The sequence below is a fragment of the Balearica regulorum genome, unplaced genomic scaffold (assembly GCF_011004875.1).
Source record: "Balearica regulorum gibbericeps isolate bBalReg1 unplaced genomic scaffold, bBalReg1.pri scaffold_95_arrow_ctg1, whole genome shotgun sequence".
NCBI classification, from domain to species: Eukaryota; Metazoa; Chordata; class Aves; order Gruiformes; family Gruidae; genus Balearica; species Balearica regulorum.
The window spans coordinates 3,982-21,364 of record NW_022679091.1 but is presented as its reverse complement, the minus strand read 5'-3'; the positions used below and the strand labels follow the sequence as shown (position 1 = coordinate 21,364).

Sequence of the window (17,383 nt, the reverse complement as noted above, 5' to 3'; positions counted from 1 at the left end):
CTCCACTGGCCAACCCACCTTCTTACAGCGGTCTGCTCCCCTCCCGTGCTGCTCTTTGGTGCAGATCTTCCCTCTCTGCATCTGAAAAAACCCCAAATAATGAAACAAGTCAGCCAGATGCTGAATGAGAGCCAAACAATTCCAGACTGGCCATACTGACACACTAACTGTACACTGTTATTGCTATTCCACCTAACCATGGACTCAACAACCCTGGGCAGAGCAGCTCCACACCCAAGACACACACATACAGGGACCAAAATTACACTGAACTCCACAACACAACTCACAAGTGAGAGAAAACTCTCAGCGAGAGGGATGCCCAGACCGGAGAGGCTGCCGAGCAAGGCGACCTACAGGGTGCGACACCCAGGCGAGGAAGCTCCGTGGCAATGCCAGAAAAGAATGGATGGAGATGGCCCCGTTATAAGAAGGTATGGTCAAAACCAAGATGATGGATGCGGCAAGAAGCCTGTCTTCGAGACCTTAAGAACGTAAGGATGCAGGGAAGAAGCCCCGGTCCCTGAGAATGGACAGCTGGAGAGCAGAGCTCCCGATGCAGCCTAGGACTAGGCTGCAGAAACAGGACCTGCCGGAAGCTTCCGAGATGCAAGAATGATCCACGCCATAAGCTTGCTAGGCAAACAAAGAAGCACCCAACTGGCGCTACACTGATGAGTGAAGGCATCCGAGAGCCTAGGGATAGCAACCGAGAAGCATGCTTTGCCCCTTGAGCGCAAAAAGGGCATTGAAACCTGAGGAAGGGCTAAGACACACACAAGACACACAACACTGCAAACACAGGCTGGAACTGCCCCGCCCAGTCTAGCATCGTGCTGATGAGCAACCCGCTCCCTTTGCCTACCTAAATAGGCCTCCTCCCAGATGGTCCTCTCCCCTGCACTAACCATAAAACGCCTCCCCTGCAACCCCCAAACTTGCCCCCTCCTCAGCCCGCTCCGGCCACGGTCCCTCAACTTAGCTTGCAGAGGGCCGGGGAATCTCAAACCGTCCACGACAAACAACGTGCGCATTGCACGTCGGCTAACTGCGACGTTCTGGCAGTTGCCCGGTGCCTCTTCGTCATCTACAATAAAAACAAACAAAAAACACCAAAGCAGTGCCGTCAGTCAGCATTGCACCAGCCAACACCAACCTTGTCCACAACACCCCCCCTCCTCAAAATAGCTCTGCCTTTCCACTCACCTGCTCCATCCAGAGACAGACACGGCGGCAGTCCTCGCTCGTGGCACCTAAGACGCCAAGAGACACAATAACTCCTACATTGGTGAGGAGTCACCACTCCCACAATCGCCCTCACCGTTCCTCCAGCTCACCTCAAATGGGCATCCGGTTCCTAAGGTGGCAGCACAGCACCCACAAAACCAGAACGAAATGCTCAAACAAGTTGCTGTATAGTGCTGTGCTATTAGACACTGACAAATGACTCACCTTCTCAGACCGCTCATCGGCACGTGGCTTCTCCCCTCCGCGGCTCCCTACGGCACCTGCAAAAAAACCCAAAACAGCACGAGGCACATGCTGAGACACTGCCCAAAACTGTGGCTTACCCACACCGATTCCTACCTCCCCCTCCTTGACCTTAGCTGCTCGCTCACTTGGCCTCCGCCATATTGGGCTGCCATCCTTGTGCCACACCTAGGAAAAATAAACAAAGGATACCTGAATGTTAACCAGCAATGCAACACCTGAAAAATAACTGCTGTACTTCTGCCCGCTAGTCACTGCTCACCTGGCCCAAGTCATCTCCTGTGTCCATATACTATGGGGCCAATATCCAGCTTTGCACCTTCAAAATAAAAAACCCAGAAGTCTTAATGGAGTCATATAGCCACCAGTCACATCTTCCCTCTGACACCACTGGCCGACCAACCTTCTTATGGGGCGCTCCGCTCCCCTGCTGCTCTTTGGTGTGCATCTTGTCTCTGTGCATCTAAAAAACCCCAAAATAATTAAACACATCACCCAGATGCTGAGTGAGAGCCAAACAACTCCAGAGCTCTTGTTTCCATTTAGGAATACCATCCAGAGCCCAAACTACACACCCCCATTAAAAGACACCCCCAAACAGACAAGCCTTTGACACTTTGGAGGTTCAATCTGCTTTCAGTACCCCTAACTGCCCCTCCCAGGTGACTCCCATCATCTCCACAGCACACTATGGAAATGACGCTCCATACGGCCTGCTGACAGCTGCTCGACCCAAGGCGACTATGCTACCTTTGCCCGAGCAGTCTGGCCGTATTGACACACTAACTGTACCCTTATTGCTATTCCACCCAACTCTGACTCGACAACCCAGGCAAAGCAGCTCCACACCCAAGACACACACACGGACCAAGACTACACAGAACTCTACAAACATGATTCACAAATGAGAGAAAACTCTCAGCGAGAAAAAAGACTCCCGGACCGGAGAGGCTGCCGAGCAAGGTGACCTACAGGGTGCGACACCCAGGCGAGGAAGCTCTGTGGCAACGCCAGAAAAGAATGGATGGAGACGGCCCGTTTTAAGAAGTTACTGTCAAAACCGAGGTGAGGGATGCAGCAAGAAGCCTCTCTTCAAGACCTAAGAATGTAACAATGCAGGGAAGAAGCCTCGGTCCCTGAAAAGGAATGGTTGGAGAGCAGAGCTCCCAATCAGCCTAGCACTAGGCTGCAAAAAGATGACCTGCCAGAAGCTTCTGAGACGCAAGAACGATCCATACCGTAAGCTCGCTAGGCGAAAAAAGAAGCGCCCGACTGGCGCGATGCCGATGAGCGAAGGCATCCGAGAGCCTAGGGATGGCAACCGAGAAGCACGCTGTGCCTCTTGAGCGCAAAGAGGGCGTTGAGACCCAAGGAAGGGCTGAGACGAAGAGAACGAGACACACAAACATAACACAGGCTGGAACTGCCTTGCCCGGTCTAGCATCGTGCTGATGAGCGACCGGCTCCCTTTGCCTGCCCAAATGGGACTGCTCCCAGACAGCCCTCTCCTCTACACTAACCTTAAATGCTTCCAAGAACAACAGAACATAACTGCCGTGACCGGTACTACTGCAAGCCTCATTGTTCACTTACCAAAGAAGGTGAAAATAGAAAAAGCTTGTGTGTCAGGACCATGATAAAAGACAGACCCCTGGCTGGAGATTGTTATGAGCACAGGTGATATGCATCCTCTTCATCATGAAATTCCATGGAATACAGTTGCTCGAGCCTGCGCTGGAAATAAGTGCCTAGTCCATGTCTCTAAGTAACTGTGACATCCAGATGGACGGTGAAGGGATTGATGCAAAAATTAAGTCAGGGAATAAAGAAAGCAGAAGGTACAGGGAAGCAGAGACTTCCGGGTTCAGGAGGGTATACTTTGACCTACCCCATGCTTTGAAGATAAGACTCTTCTGACTTTCAGCTCCACTTGTGGCCGTGCTGAGGGCCAGACAGCTTACACCACACATCTCAGTATTGTTGTACCTCTGGTCAGCTGCGATGAGATTAAGCTAGAATAGACCTCGGTGGCACCCAAATCCAATGGTAAAACTTATCTGAGAACAGGTGATGAGCCCTCCTCTTTCACAACTGTCCCTCGGTCCCAAAAGTTTAGAAACTCCTTCTCTTCTCCTGAACTCTGAGAAGGAACTCCACTCCTTCCTGACAGCTCTTTCCTTGTATTCGCACCCCCGAACCACCCGTGTCGGCTGCTCCTCGAAGTCTTACCCTGTGTTCTGCAGGCAACTCTTGCCTTCTGTCTTCCTGCAAGCTATGGGCCTGCAAAATCAACAAAGTCCCAATGCTTATAATCTACAAAAAGCCTGTAGGGAGCCAGAAAGGTTCTAGGAACAACGCAGTACTCCATAGGCAATCAGGAAAAGCAGCAAGTCATCCCATCACCTGAAAGACACTATACCTTACATGCCTGCTGCTTTCTTGAGAAATACTAAAGCCACGTAAACAAATACATGCAAGATGCTTACCCTAAACCCCGCTAGATCATCTCATCATCGGTCCTATTAAGAGAAATACTACTGGCAACTTACATAGCTTATAGGAAAACTGGAGAAAAATCCAAGGTTGCATCTTCTGTAAAGTCAGGAATTCCAGTAAAATGCAACAAACCTAGAAAAAAAAGAAATACATGTTATTAAATGATCTTACAAACCTCTGAATACTCAATACAAAAATACTAACCTGAAAAATCATAAATGAAAAAAACCTCCAAATCTGCATAAAGCATACTTTCTTTTAAATACACTGCTTAACCTTGCCTGGTCCCAAGGCTTTTATCTCTGATGCATCTACCCAAAGAGCCAAACTGATGCTAAAGCTGCCATTGATGAAAGGACCAGCACAGCACTGATAGCAGAGAAGCCTGAAAACAGATTGAGCTCCCTAGCAGCTGCCTGCAGTTCATATACCCCGGGCCCCACCCACCATCCTTCCCACCATCCCCTGGGAAAGGGGAGGGGCCGACTACCACAAGGCTTAAAAGTGGCTGGAGGAGCAACAGTAGATTTTCCTACATGTCTTGAGTTTAGGGCATGTTAAGCACCAAATAGAGAAAATAGCTTTTGCCAGAAATGGCAATACCTGCTCTTTTGCTGCAACTCCATTGATTGTATGGGTAATGTGACTGGGTACGTAATTAGTTTTGATTTTTCTGGGCTATATACAGAAAAAGATAAATGGTATACTAAATTGTGTGGGAAAGTAGTTAATTAAATGTGATGACAATATTGTTGTTGAAAATTATGTCTGTTAGTTTGCTGTAAAAACCCCAAAATGCTCTGGGCTTATGCATTGTTTTGAGCGAGACTGCACATACTGCCTAATTTGTACCAGAACTATGTTCTGGATAAGACCGAATGACAAAGCCAGACTAGATCCTGTGAGAATCCCTTCTCAAAAATATATCTGGCTGAAGAGTAAATTACTTACCGGAAGTTGTCAATGAACCTCAATGGTCTCTCCAACTGACTCCCTTAAAACGGAACTAGATGAGTCCCAAAGGAGAGAAAGTGCCCGAAAACCATGGAAAATTAGAAACATGCATCAGAAACTCTACATAAATGCCCTTATGAACAGGCAAGTAGCTAGAACAAAATGTCAGCGATATTAACATGCTATTAACAAAATATTGGCGATAATTAATGTGCTGCTGTAGTATGGACGCTGTTTTTTGGCACGAATCCGAAACGTAACCCCATACCGGCTACCGTGAAGGAAACTGACCCTATCCCGTCCAAAACTGGCATGCGCAGAAATGAAATTTTAAAAGTTGTGGTATGGGAAATGTGGGAGGAAAATTAAAAATGGGACGGAAAGCTAGATAAATAGAGACTTAAACAGAAAATTTGGAGAGCGATGGAGTAAGGGAAAGACAAGAAAACAATAAAAAAACCCATATGTCAACGTAAAGGTTGTCACAGAAAGAAAACATAGTAAGGGATGGCATTAAGCCAGGCAAGAAAAAATTTTAAAATGAGGATATGGTAAAAAATAGATGCTGACAAGGAAATATGATTTAAGAAGCGACAGGGTACATGACGGCAATAAATTTAAAAATATGGATAGGGAGCTTGATAAAAGCAGATGTGGAATGAAAATGGAAAAAGCGATGGTGTTTAGAACAAATGGGAAAAAATTTAAAAATGAAGACAGTGAACGGATTAAAGTAGACATAGAAAATTTAAAAAGCAAAGGCATTAAGGAAAGACATGAAAAAATAAAATAAGGGTAGGGTGATGGAAACACACAGAGGAAGCAAATGATAAAAGCAGAGGCATTAAGGAAAGAAAAGGAAAAGTTACAGAATAAGACTAGGGAGAAAAATATGGAGAGACGTAGGAAGAGAATTTCAAAAGCGAAGGGGTACAGTACGGAGGAGAAACAAATAAGGCAGAACTGGTTAAAGCAGACATTGAAAAAATTTTAAAAGCGATGAGGTATAGGGCAGACGGGAAAACAAAAAATAGGGACATCACAGCAAATAAACTTAGATGTAGAAAGAAAATTTTAAGTGCGACAGCTTTAAGGAAAGATGAGAATAAAATAACTAAGAAGGGGGGGAAAATAGCACGTGTGCAAAAGTAAAAATCGACGAGGTATGCGACAAAATAATGGATCGAGTATGGGAAACTAAATAAATGGAGACATTGAAAATGTTTAAAGCAACCGTGTAGAGGGCAGACAAGGAGGAATTAAAAAATAGAGATGGGGCATCAGATAGAGGGAGATGTAGAAATTTTAAAAGCGATAGGCTACAAGAAATGTGAGAAAGAAGAAAAAAGTAGGAATGGGGATGAGAATAGAAGGAAACATGGAAAGAAAATTTAAAAAGTGGTGGGGTATACAGAAGAAAAGGATGAATTAAAATTTAGGGAAGGGGAGATGGATAAAGGGAGTTGTTGAAAGAGAAATTACATAGCAATGGACTACAAGAAACATAGAAAACAATTTAAAATCAAGAAAGGGAGACAGACAGATGTAGAAGGAATTTTAAAAAGCAACTGAGTACAAGAAATAAAACATAGGGATGGGAAGATGCGTAGAGGACAATATGGAAAGAAAATTTAAAAATGGATGGGATACAAGCAACACAGAAATATTAAAAAAGGGACAGGGAGATGAATAGAAGGAAACATAAAACTTTAAAAAGTGACTGGGTACAGAGGGAGGAATAAAAAATAGGGAGAGGGAAACAGACTTGTTAAATCTACCAGATGTGAGTTACCCTAGGTTTGCTTTATTACGGCGCTGGATGCACGGGGAAAACGGCTCCACCGAACGTGCGTGCCAGGTGATTACCAATGCACAGGTTATATAGAATCAAAATATACATATTCATCATTTTTCCAAGAAAAGGCAGTCCTATGATAATCATTCCTTGGAATCCACTTCCATATTCTCCTCCCCGTCACGCCTGCTCAGTGATTTGAGTCGGTGGTCCTCAGGGGTCTCTGGTGGTCGGCGGTGGTCGCGCACCCGTGTTTGCCGGATGAGCCTCCTCTTCTTGCAGGCGTGCGCAGTATCCTTGCCGTGGATGTGCCTGTCTGTAACAACTTACTTCATAAGATTAATATTCCCGGGCCTATTGTCCGGTTGGGTAGGGACTGTACATGGAACGCAGTGGCATTGTACCTTGCTGTGGTCAGTTAGCTTCATTATCTATTACCTTGGTTAGAAACCCCTTTCCCACAATTATAGGCTTTGAAACAGTTCTAGGCCTTAAGCAGCTTTCTAGTTAACAAAAGTTTTGTTCTAGCTAAGCTTCTATATCTTTTACAGTTCCCTCTGTTTGTTTTCATTGCATCCCTGCAATTATTTATATCTCCAAGCTACTTGCAATTTTGCTACTATACTAGAAAAACAGGTGATACAACATTGAAAAATCACTATTACACATACAATCCCTATGATTGCTAAGGCTGCTACAGCAGGCGCCTTTTTAAGCCACGCAGATAGATCGGGAACCCGAGAAGTTGACCCCGACACGGTATCGGTAAAACCCCGAGATGTATTGTCTTTTTGTACTCGTCGCATTTGAGAACTAATTTCCCAGATTTTATGTACGTCAGTCAATAATTCCCCTGAATGATCTATACACGTGCAATGACTCGCATTTAGCGTTGTGCAAACTCCACCTTGTGATGCTAACATCATATCTAAGGCCGTACGATTTTGTAGGGTAATCGTTGAGAGTTCTGCAATTTCAATTTGCAAGGTGGTTAACCCACGAGCGGTATAGTTTGCCGGTTTTTCAATTTCTCCCGATATGTTTAAAATTGCTTTTTCCAGTTCGCTCCTAAAAATGGTATGAACCATTGGAGAAAAAAAATGAAATTCTGAGGGCTTTTCTACTAATGGGTTACTGGTCCTTTTAACACGAGTTAAAAATGTGTGATGCCAGATTGGAACTTGTATAGTTTTAGGGAGAATTCGTAAATCCACAGTTACCGATCCTAGAGTGCAAATTCCTCCCCGACGTGGCGCAAGTGCTTTATAAGCTTTGTCGCTAGATGACCGAAATACTCCCGATGCCTTTGGTCCCCTCTGGGCCCAGCTCGAGCGAGATTTAATATGATTAGTTGTGTTACATTTAGTCCAGCTTGCCACAAAAGTGTGGTTAAGACAAAACTGCCAAGTCCGACTCTGGGGGGTAACGTCTCTCTACGCAGAGGATGTTATGATATTCATCTAAAGGAGGAATTTTGATGTTTAATATTTGCTCTTCATATTTAGTAATTATAGAGGTATTTCTCCAAAACTTTTCCCAAACTGAATCCTTTGGAATTGGAATACCAATTAATTCAAATCCACGATCTACAGATTTCGGTAAAGATGCACAAAGCCGACATTGAGTAAAATTCAGATGCTTCGCAAAGGACTTCATTAAAGAAACGTGAGTGTTATTTAACCAAAAAGTTAAACGTCATTTACTTGATCTAGATTTGGTCGTTATTTTGTCAGTATTAGAAATGCCGGCTTGAAAACCCCATGGAAAATCATAATCGTGTGCTACTGGAAAATTCCTAAGCCTATCTTTGATAATGTAATACGTTACAAAAAAGAATGGACTCGTCAGATTCAAATTGAGACAACACCAATCATTGTGTTTACCCTCTGTCATTACCCATAAATGATGGCGGACGCACCAGGTTCCCATTCCTGTTTGCGGCTCGTATGTGTATGTGTGATATGGGTACATATTCCATGTATAACTTCTTAATGGTTCCTTTCCATTCTCAAGATCTTCCGTCACAAATCCAACACAAAATTCTAGAAAAACATCAGGATTAAAAAAAGGATTCCATACAATCTCAGTATCACTATCTACTACAATATTTTCCCCTTTTGTATTCTTAGCTCCCCAAACTTTACAAAAGGTTTGCTCCCGGACACTAGTACTACTATATTGTATTATGGTGCCATTTGTAAGTACATGTGGTGGGTTGACCCTTGCTGGGGACCAGGTGCCCACCAGAGCCACTCTATCACTCGCCTCCTCAGCAAGGCAGGGAGGGGAGAAAGGAAGATGGAGAAAAACAACCCCAAACTCGTGGGTCGAGATAAAGGCAGTTTAATGTAGCTAAAGCAAAAAGCCATGCGCGGAAGCAAAGCAAAAAGCAAAGATTATTCTCTACTTCCCATCAGCAGGCGATGTCCAGCCACTTCCTGGGAAGTAGGGCTTCAGTAAGCGTGCCCCTTACTCTGGAAGACAAACGGTGTAAAAAAAAAAAAAAAAAAACAATGAATGCCCCTGCCCTGTTCCTCCCCTATTCTCAGTTTCTTACTGCTGAGCATGATGTCATATGGTATGGGATATCCCTTTGGTCAGTTTGGGTCAGCTGTCCTACCTCTGTCCCCTCCCAAGATCTTGCCCACCCCCAGCCTGCTGCTGGGGAAAAAGAAATGTTGGAAAGACAGCCTTGATGTGTGCTGGCACTGCTCAGGAGTAGCCAAAACACTGGTGTGTTACCAACAGTTTGCTAGCTACCAATACACAGCACCGTGAGGGCTGCTGTGGGGAGAATTAACTCCATCTCAGCCAGACCCAATACAGTACATATCTGTATTGCAGGATGAACTTTGTCCGCAAGGTATCGGCAAATACAGCGGCGCGTTGGTTTTCATTCTGTTGGGGAATCTTTATGCACGTGAGTGATGGATTCATGTCTCTTTTCCTTGTACCTTTACAGCATAAAAGGAGGTTAATAACACCATGTAAAGTCCTTGTCATTTGGGCTCAAATCTATTTTTTCCATTTAAAATTCTGTATATACATTTTATCCCCTGGTTGAATATTATGTACCTGAATTTCAGGTGTTATCCCTTGATACCAATAAGCATGATTTTGTAATTGCAAAAAAAAAGAATTTTGCAAATAAAACAAATATTGAGTTACCTGTTCATCTCCATCCAAAAGGCTTGTTTTTGCTGGAATGTAAGTTCCAGGTACTGCTAAAATTCTCCCAAATAAAACTTCTACTGGAGATACACCCACTGGTTGCCTCGGTGTGTTTCTGATGTCCCAGAGTACTACATTTAATGCTTCTGGCCACTTCAAGCCAGTTTGTTTACAGGTTGTAGCAGCAAACAACATCCCCAGAGAGGAACTGACAACTGAGCCCTCACCGCTGCCTCTGGGAGAGGGAAACAACCAGCAACTCTTATCCACAGTGATGACTGTAGCTCTCCTGAAGCAGCAACCTCTTCTTCTGGAGGCGCTTTTGGAGACGCCACTGTTTTCTCCAAACTGATGCTAATGACACCAGCATTTATGGTGCAATAAGGTATCTTTGAGGGCCAGCTTGCTGACATGAAGACAGGGTTGGGCAGAGTCTGTGGCTATGGGGGAGGTGCTGGAGCTGGGAGCAGCTGTGTGGGATAACCAGATCTAGAGCATGTTTGTTGAGGTGAGAGGCAAACAGTGCCTGTTCCAAAGGGGGAAACGACACCTGCCGGCACACACTGGCAAACGCCGCGTATCAGCCGAGTGCCGTGAGACTACAGCTCCATACGTGCCGCGGGAGGCAGCCTTCCGTGCTTCCCGACCCTGCGGGCACACCGTCCCGTCCCCTCGCGCCGACTCACCCGAAAGCCCCGCCGGGCCGGACCCCCCCCCGCCCCTGCAGCCACCTCCGACTCGGACCCCGCCGCCCCCCCGCCCCTCCTCAGGGGTTTCCCCGGGACCCGCCGGTCCATCCCGCTGCCCCACTCACCTTCTCCCTCTGTGCAGCCACCTCCGCTCCTCCCTTGGCTCACAGCAGCCCCTGCACGCTGGCAGCCCCTGACAGGGAGGGGCCGTGGCCAGCAGCCTCACTGCCTGCCCCTGGGGCTCCTCCAGCCCCAACCCACAGCTGGAGCCCAGCAGGAACAGGGGGCCATCGCCTGACCTCCTCCCCTGCCCTCCACCACAGCCCCTCACCCTGTGGAAATGAAGCGCAAACACGGCCTGGAGGGCAAAAGAGACCGCAAGCCTTTATTCGGTCACACGCGGACCCAGTCCCAGGAGCGACTCTGCACTGGGGCACGGGGCCTGGCCCTGGGGCACCTTGGCTGTCCTACCCAGAGCCGCGCTCACCGGTCCAGCATGGAATGGACGGTCGGTCCGTCGGGCTCCTGGAGAGCTGGGCTGCCGTGCAGAGGCAGAGGCCGCCGCCAAAACCGAGGAGCCGGCTGCAGGACGCTAGAAGAGAGGAGAAAAGTGGCAGCCAGCTGGATGGGGGCAGGCGGCAGCGAGCGAGAAAGCACGAGGCAGGGAAAGGGATGGCGAGCGAAGGACAGGGCCGGGGAGCCCGACAGAGAGGGAGAAAGAAGCGGCAGGGAGAGAGGAAGAGAAGCAGCGGGGAGAGGGAGAGGCAGCGGGACGGCAACCCACAAACGAGGATGGGGAGCAGGACAGAGAGGCAGAAACAACCCCGGGCGGGCAGCGCCACGGAGAGGGAGGAAAAAAGAATAAGGGCAGGGAGCCGGACCGAGAGGTACGGCGAGGAACGGCGGCACGGGGAGCAGGACAGAGCAACAGAGACCAAAGAAAGGAAGCGGGAGCGTGAGAGAAGCGGGAGCGTGAGAGACCCGGGCTGGGGAGCAGGGCGAGGGACAGATAAAAGGAGAGAGCAACAGAGGCAAAGAGGACCGGGGAGCGGGATGCCGGGGCAGAGTGAGAAAAAGAGGGGCAGCGAGCAGGACAGAGCGGTAGAGGCAGGAGGAGGACAGAGGGAGAGAGAGAGAGACCAAAGAGGGAGACGAGGACTGGGCAGAGGGGAGAGAAAGACAGGGGCGAGGAGCAGAGACACAAAGGTGCCAGGAAAAGGACAGTCAGATGGTGCAAGAAACAGGGTCGGGGAGCAGGACAAAAGCACAAAGAAAAAGGAGAGGCAGAAGGAAGGAAGGATAAAGACGGGACAGGGAACGGGACGTACTCAGTGAAACAGAAGTAGAACAGAGAAGAGGGGACGGGGATGGAGGAATGCAGAGAGAGATGCAGGCTGGTGGTACACAGAGATAGCAAAGGTAAGCAAAAACAGGACCTGGTTCTGACGACCCATCGCTCCCGGTGTCGCTTCCACAGCCTCAAAAAATGCGACACGCCACACGACACAGGAACGGGAGAGTGAAAGCAAAGGCACGGGAAGCTTTTTCAAAAGAAAAGAAACGCTCTTAGTCATTTGCCTGAGAATCACAGCTTACAGTTACTCCATGTCTTCCGGCCTCACAGGATGAGGCAGAGGGACAGCTGATTCTGTCTCCGCTTCATGTCTGGACAGAGCTTTTCTCATGTCTGTGGCAAAAGGAAAAAAAAAAAAAAAAAAGCAAGCTATTATAAGACAACGGTCCTTGCACAAAGCCACATTCAGCAAATTCCCTATTACAATAAGGTCATTTCTAACCCAGAAGATTTCACAGAATCATAGAGTATCTCAAGTCAGAAGGGACCCATCAGGATCACTGAGACCAAGCCCCCGCTCCGCGCGGGACCACCTAAAACTAAACCGTGCGACTAAGAGCATCGTCCAGACCCTCCTCGAACTCCTGACGGGCTCGGTGGCTGCGACCGCTTCCCTGGGGAGCCTGTTCCGTGACTGACCGCCCTCTCAGTGAAAAAGCCTTTTCCCAACGTCCAGTCTGAACTTCCCCTGATGCAGCTTCGTCCCCTTTCCGTGGGCCCTATCGCTGGTCCCCCGAGAGAGCGGAGGTCAGCGCCTCCCCCTCCGCCGTCCCCCTCGAGGAAGGCGCAGACTGCGAGGAGGTCACCTCTCAGCCTTCTCGTCTCCAAGCCGAACGAACCAAGCGACCTCAGCCGCTCCCCCGAAGTCTCGCCTCGGAGACCTCTCGCCATCTCGGTCGCCCTCCTCCGCACACGCTCCAAGAGCGTCGTTCTGTGGCACCGCTCTCACCTGGAACCTAACGCTGCACGTAGCTCAGCTGAGCGGAAAGGAAACGACAGGCTAAAGGGACAAAGACGCGATTTAAGGCATCTGCAACGACGGCAGGTGCCTGTCCGTAGCCCCTCTATTTCACAGCGCTCCTGCGTATCAAAGGAAGAGCGCGAGAACAGACAAGATACACAGCCTGGCCGCGTAACCCTTGGGGGAGGACGGCGAAAGGAGAGAAGATCCAGAAAGAGGAAGCGGCTGGTCCTTCACTTTTGGTAACAGAATTAACATCAACATACTTCACCTCCACGTCCCTTCCCTTTGAAATTGAAAACGCCACCCAATTCTCTGCCACTGTTGACCACCGACACTTGTAAATTTCTAGCCAGACCCCTCAGAAAAACAAAGTTTCAAGTCCCTGGCTAGGGGAAGAAACCAGGCAAGCGCCGCCATTCCCTCCCCCGATAACGCTAGCAAAAAAAACAGCCGCTGGGGGGGGGGGGGGGCGCGAGCGTTCCTCCGAAAGAAAAATCAGGTGAGAAACCGCAATTTTCTTTTCAGCTTGCCTACAAGACAGATGTCTTTGGAGTTGTTTCTGCCACAGATGCTACAAAACGTGTCAACTGCACAAAGAGTAAAGTTTTGCAACTGATCTACGAGTCGGTACCAAAAGCTACCTAAAGCAGTACACAAAGTCCCATTCGTCAACAACTCTCTGACCCTGTTTCATATTCAAAAGAAGAAAAAAAAAAAAAAGTAATGCCAATCACACAGACAAGCCCGGGAACCCTCAACGTGAGAATCTTTCCGTTCAGCTGGAGGCAGAACAAGTACTTACCACGTGCATCCTCACCTGGCTCTCCCCTGCTAGCAGAGCAGCACGCCAATACCGTCCGGTCCACGCTGCGGTACGCCTAGCCGCTTCTGCGTATTTACCGCCACCCGACTTGATGCTCTCACAAAGAGATCGACGAAAAAGCCACCCTTTCTTTGAAAAAATAAAAACCAGAAACACACCGTAAGGAATGGTAGGCGAACGTATTTCTAAGTCATAACCCACAGTTTGCAATCAATCAGACCGAGGGCAGCTCGGACGATGCGGTACGCTCCTCAAACACCTTTCGCACCCGGAATAACAGACGTACTCCTTTACCACGGGACAAATCCGGCACAGGGACAAATTTCAGGCTGTTTTTGTCACACGACCGTTCTTGCGCACCAGCCAGTGGATTCAGAATTAAGGACGGGACGAGCTAAACGCCCACACAAGCCTCATAGCCATAAGAAACTATTAAAAATAGAAAAAAAACTTCCACGTTTTAGATCGCGTTGCCTTAGGGACCGCCTCCTTCAAAGTCTGCCGGGGGGGGGGGGGGGGCGCGCACGCACGCGTGCGAGGCGTGGAAATCGGTCACAGAATTCGGTTGCCTAACGGGAGGCGGCCCTTCTCCTCGCAAGGCAAACGTTTCAAAACATCGCGCGCTTTTTTCCGACCTTTCCCTGGGGGTCCACGCGATGCTAAATTAAATATTCTGCAAGTAACCGAGCAGGAGATGGAAAGTAAGCTAAGATGCTCTCTGCCGTACAACGTTTGTTCGAGATTGTCCCCGAGGGAATCGCACAAAGCCCACGATTGCTGAACCGGTACGTCGGAGGCCCTACGGGAAACGGCGCCGACGTTTCGCCGAGCTCTTCTCCTGTCAAGAAGGGGACCTTTTCTACGGTACCCCTACTGGCGTTCTGCCTACTTTCGGCTCGTTCTGGCAGGTCAGCTTCCAGAGAAACCCTGAGATTTCAAACCGCCGAGCAACATTCACGAGTCTTACTCTCTGACTATGGGGAATTTCCGCGAATCAGAACGCTCCTTAGAGCGACACTCCGGGTCTGTGTCACTGCAAACCAAATAGCTAAGCCACGGACCGGGCGTCCGTCGAAAAATTACTTGAAAAGATTGAATTTAAAAGACAAGCACGGTACTCGCTTTTCTGAAATTTCTTCCAGCAGTGCCGTCAATTTAGCGGGCAAACCCAGCTGTCGAAATTCCGCTGCAACGGAGCCAGCGGGAACGTGTCCGTGCCGCTATTCCCTGGCCACAGAGCCTTCCGCTCCACCCGTTACTGGGAACGTACAGAGCGTCGGAAGAACGTACAGAGCGTCGTCTGCAGAGAAGCAGAGTTGAAAGACGGGGACCGGGAGACGGACAGAGAGGGAAGGAGAAAGGAACGGAGGGACGGGCTGCGGGGCAGACAGGGAGGAAGGAAGAGAGAACGAAAGAGGGACAGGGAGCCAGAGAAACCGCGACGGGGAAAGAAAAAGGTACCGACGGGCTAGGGGGCAGAGAGGGGAGGCTTTAGAAAAACAGGGACGGGGAGCAAGACAGAGCGAGAGGGAGAAAGGGCACCGTGGCGACGGGGGACGGGACAGAGAGGCAGGCCTTCAAAATGAGGGGCAGGGAACAGGCTCAAGAGGGACGGAGAAAGAGAGAGACTCACGACGACTCGCTACAGAGCCGAGAAGGAAGACCTCGAACAACGGGCACGAGGAGCCGGACAGAGCGAGCCAGAGAGGGCAGAAATACCGACGGGCTACAGGACCGAGGGGGAGGAACGCAAAACCAGCGGCTGGGGGGCCAGACAGAGAGAGAGGGAGAGAGAGAGAGAGAGAAGGAAACAAGAGCCACGGGCTACAGGGCAGAGAGAGCCAGGACCTAAAAAAAGGTGGGGACAGGCAGCCCGTCAGAGCGAGATGGAAGAAGAACGTACAGGGGAGCAGAAAGCAAAGCAAAAAACCCCACAGCGGGGCGGGAAAGCGAGGGGGGCAGAGGAGGGCCCGCGACGCAGAAGAGAGGCGACGGGGCCCCGCGGAGCCCAGCACTCACCGCAGCTCCGGCTCTGGGCGCTGCCGGGAGAGCTTGCCGGCGCAGACCCTTCTTTCCCCTGCTCTCCGCCTTTCCTTTGCCGTTACTCCGGTCGCTTGGCTGTCCTCCGCCTCAGAGGATACACGGGTGTCTTCTTAGAGCTCCGAGGAGACGAGTCTTCCTAGACGAGCGGCCTCCCTCCCTCGCACACGGCCGCGCCGTGCTTTGGGTTACGCGTACCGACCGACCCTGCGGTGCCCGTTGGCAGCCCGACCTGCCGCGGAGCACGACGAGGGATCTTTCCTCAGCCGGCGAGGCAGGCTCGCTCTTGCCTGCAGCGGGAGGCAGCTGCCGGCCGCAGAGCCTTCCATCTCTTCCTCTTCTTCCCCTTGCTCTGGCCGTTCCAGCTTCCCTTAGGGCAGCTCCCGTCCACGGCCGGTAAGCGCTCCGCCGCCTCTCCCTTTTCGCCGCCACGCCACCAGGAGAGCCAGGCCAGGCACGGACGACCCCCGCGAGCGCGAGGCGGGGGCAGTCAACGGCATCCCCAAAGGAGGAACAGGCAACCGCGTCCTCAGCGCGGCCTGGCAGAGGGAAAGAAAAAGCAGCGGCCGTTACTACCGCGGGTCGGCCCTGGCCGGAGACCCCCCCCCTCCTTCTGCAGGGGCTTCCGCAGACGCCGCTCTTTCCCCGCGCTGCTGCCGCCGGCACCCCCGTTCAGGAAGAAAGCGGCACAGGCGAGGGCCAGCTTGCCGCCTTGGCGCCAGGGCTTGGGGGCGGCCTGGGGCTGCCGGACAGGCTTCAGGAGAGGTGCTGGAATTGGGAGCTGCTGCACAAGCTGAGCGGGGCCGGGGGAGGCTCAGGGGGAGCTCCGGCGAGTCGGGGAGACGCCCAGCGCCTGCGCCTGGCAGGCTGTCCGCCTTCTTGCCCCCCCCCTTCCCCGTCAGCTCCCGGGACACTCTCTGGGGCTGCCGCAGCGGGCGGCTGGAACCTTCCCGTCCCGTCCCGTGCCGTCCCGCCACCCCCGGGCTGCCAGCGGGCACGAGAACAGCCTGCACCCGCCGCCGGGGCTCGCTCACCTCACCTCACCGCTGAGCCCGGCCCTCAGCCGCCGCCGGGACCGGCGCCCAGCGTGCCGCCATGCTGCTGCCGCGCACCGCGCATGCGCCGGGCGGCGCCGGCGCGCCGGAGGGGCCAGAGCCGGCGCGTGACCGCCGGGCTGCAGTACCGCACTGCGGCCACCAGGCGGCAGCAGCGAAGGCGGCGCTGCTGCGCCCCTGGACGGTGCCGGCGCTGCAGTCCGGCGCTTCGGCTCCGGGCAGGCGGCGGCGGCGGCGGCAGCACCAGCGGCAGCGGCCAGCTCCCGGCCGGCGGCACGCGCCCGGGGCAGCAGCGGCGCTGCAGTTCGAGCGCCCGCCGGCACCGCGCCCGTCGGGGGGCAGAGGCGTTTCCTTAGCGGGAAGCAGCAAGGAGCGCCCCGGCGGCGGCGGCGGCGGCGGCGCCCCGCGGGCGCTGCAACGTCGCGATGCCGTTACCGGGGGGGGGGGGGGCAACGTGAAGCACGGCGGCACGTAGCCGCAGTCCCGCCGTTGGGTGACCGGGCGGCAGGAGCCGAGCGGGCACTGGCTATAGACTGCGTCGGGGGCGGAGT

The 17,383-nt window shown here is 51.4% G+C and overlaps 1 long non-coding RNA gene across 2 annotated transcripts; it reads right to left on the bottom strand.

Annotated features, from left to right (window-relative positions):
• Positions 1 to 11,105: 11,105 nt before the first annotated feature.
• Positions 11,106 to 15,011, bottom strand: LOC142599859 (uncharacterized). Of its 2 annotated transcripts, XR_012833274.1 has the most exons (4): positions 14,860 to 15,011; positions 13,717 to 13,866; positions 12,193 to 12,283; positions 11,106 to 11,188 (listed from the first exon to the last, which is right to left on the bottom strand). It is a non-coding gene; the product is annotated as an uncharacterized LOC142599859 (long non-coding RNA). The 2 variants fall into 2 exon arrangements; XR_012833273.1 differs by lacking the exons at positions 11,106 to 11,188; positions 12,193 to 12,283 and having other exon boundaries at positions 13,615 to 13,866.
• Between the last annotated feature and the right edge of the window lie 2,372 nt (positions 15,012 to 17,383).